This window comes from Ahaetulla prasina, chromosome 12 (assembly GCF_028640845.1).
Source record: "Ahaetulla prasina isolate Xishuangbanna chromosome 12, ASM2864084v1, whole genome shotgun sequence".
Classification (NCBI taxonomy): domain Eukaryota; kingdom Metazoa; phylum Chordata; class Lepidosauria; order Squamata; family Colubridae; genus Ahaetulla; species Ahaetulla prasina.
This window is the reverse complement of record NC_080550.1, coordinates 805,482-808,029: the sequence shown is the minus strand read 5'-3', so window position 1 is coordinate 808,029 and position 2,548 is coordinate 805,482.

Here is a 2,548-nt window from a genome sequence, read left to right as displayed (position 1 = left end):
GCGCCATCTTTAGTATGGCAAGAAAATCGATCCTGGCAAAGCCTCTGTGCGGGATGGCCTACTGCGCAGGCGTGGCTCGCAGAATAAGGCTACCTTTGTATGGGCGCGCGCGCGTGCATTTCTGGGAATCTAATTCGGGAGAAATGATTGCACAGACTGGCTTCTTTCCGACTAATTGGCAACCATTCGCCCGTGCGCTGCGCCCGTGCAATAAGCTGGCGGGCGGAGTCTCCGGCTTCCCTTCCAGCCGTTGCCTGGACTTTTACTTTGGCAAACCGGCTGCTTTGCCCACGGAAAGAAACTACTGTACGAATCTTCAAATAATTCAAGCAAAACAAAAAGCATTTATTAAGGGGGGGGTCGTCTTTTCATAGGGTACAGAAACAAATGATGTCTATTTGGTATATGTGATACTCAGCAAGCAAGTGATCAAAGAATAAAAGACACTGATTACATGTAAAACTTGAACAAAAGGAAACATTGATTCTAAAGATTCCACAAGTGGCAAATTTATGGGTTGCATGACTTTCCCAGGGGGTATGTATCTTGAATGTTGCAAGTGTATGCAAGGAGGTTCAGAATACAGGATTCCTGAATAGTGCTGAGAAGACAAGTTCTCATATTTTAAAAGGGAACTTGTTAAAAGTGCTAATATCACTTTTTGAAATGCTAATAATGAAGCTTAAAATAAAGTCTGGCTGCTACACCAGTGTGTGCAGTGTGGAATTTCTGCCTTTTCGTACAATAGGATTCTATCTAGGGCAGGTAGTTGAGGGGGGGTGCTAATGGGGCAAATCTGTTTTTTGCAATCTCAGGTTAACAGTGAGAGGAGCAAATGAAAGAAATCAGCCTTGCAAGGGAGGGGTTTCCTATTTTCCCTTGGTTGCCACAGCAATACTCTCAAAAGGAGGAGGAGGAGATAAGGATATTTGGCTACTGTAAATAATGATGGAGCAGGGAAAGAATGCCTCAGCTGGGCAAATAATTGGCCAGGAGCCAAGGCTGCCTTACTAGGGGAAGGTGAGCTGGACTAGGTAGGTTGGCCCAATTCACACAGAGGAAAGAGCTGCTCCAAGTAATCCCCATCTCTCTCTCTCACACACACACACACACTTCGGGCCACTGGATTTGGCTCCTCACAAGAGGCTCTGCCCTGGCAGGGTGAGGTGTGACCATGCGACCTGAAGCCAAAACCCAGTTCTGCTGCACCTGTGGGTCCTCCCTTCTGCAGCCAAGGGGTCATTGCTCTGAGCTTGGCCTACCGGGCTGTTCCAAGCCTGGTGTGCAGCAGAAGTCTGGAGCTCCTAGAGGAGCAGCAGGATGGCTGCCTGCTGGAGGAGGGGGCCCCTGAGGGAAAAAGGAAAACTAGCGATGGTGCCTTGATCTGCTGAGAGAGATTTGGGGAATTTGTTCAGGCGTGTCAAACCATTATTTCTTTAACCATAATTCATTTAATAAACTGCAGTTGGCTGGCCGGTCATAGTTACACTTACTCTGAGATAAGGAGGTGAAGCACGCAACCTGTCCAGTTGCACAATCCCACAATGACTGTTTGACTTTGGCTGCTGACTTTAGCAGGCCATCCTGGGAACATCTCTGCTCCCCAGCAGCTGCTGCCTCCACTTAACTGGTAACCACTAGGAATTGCTGCCTCGATTTTCCTCAGCCTTAGTTTCTCCACTATTTAAAGATCACCATGAGGCTGATGACTGAGCTAATGCATGCTAATTTAATTGGATAAAAGTGTTTATTTTTAATTAAGCCATTAATGCAGAGCCTGGAGATTGAATTGGGGCTGGGGGTGAAGCCATTGCGTCAAAGGGACCGATCTGCAGATCTAAAGGGCACTGAAGAGGACACCTCTGCCCAGAGAGTGGATAACTGTGGCGGATCACAATCACCCCCCTCCCCCAGAAGACTGAGCCCAGCTCAAAGATCCTTTCCAATCCACCGAGTGCAGTTCAACCTCCAGGGAGGGTCACTGACTAGAAAAGCCTCCACCCTCTGCTCCCCTGCATGGCCCAGCTTCAGGCCTCACCAGATGGATTTGATCTGTTGCTAAAGTCCCCTCTCCACAATTCCTGATGGGACAAGGAAGAAACTCTTTCAGCCGCTATAGAAAAAGCCTCCCCTGGAATAGGGAAGGGAGGGCTGCTGCTCCTGGCTGGGCCTCAAACCAGGAAAGTGGGGGGAGTCCACCAGAGTTCTAAAGCCTTCTAGTTGAATGGAAGCTGGGGTCTGACTCCAAATGCTCTACAGCAATGAAGCAAAAAGGAACTCTGTGTGTGTGTGTGAGAGAGAGAGAGACAGATGTAGAGAAGTAGCTTGGAAGACTTTGTGTGAAGCCAGCAGAACACATCGAGTGCTGGGCTAAAAATATTCCCTTACCAGATTTGCTGTGGTGCCACCTTAGAGACCCAGGCCTACATGTGGCCCTTGCTACTCATTTTAACTGTCAAACAGCCCAAGCATTCTATTTCTCCAGATGCTGATAATAACATCAAAGCATCAGTTTCCCCTCCAGTGCTGTAGTTAAAGGCAGAGTAAA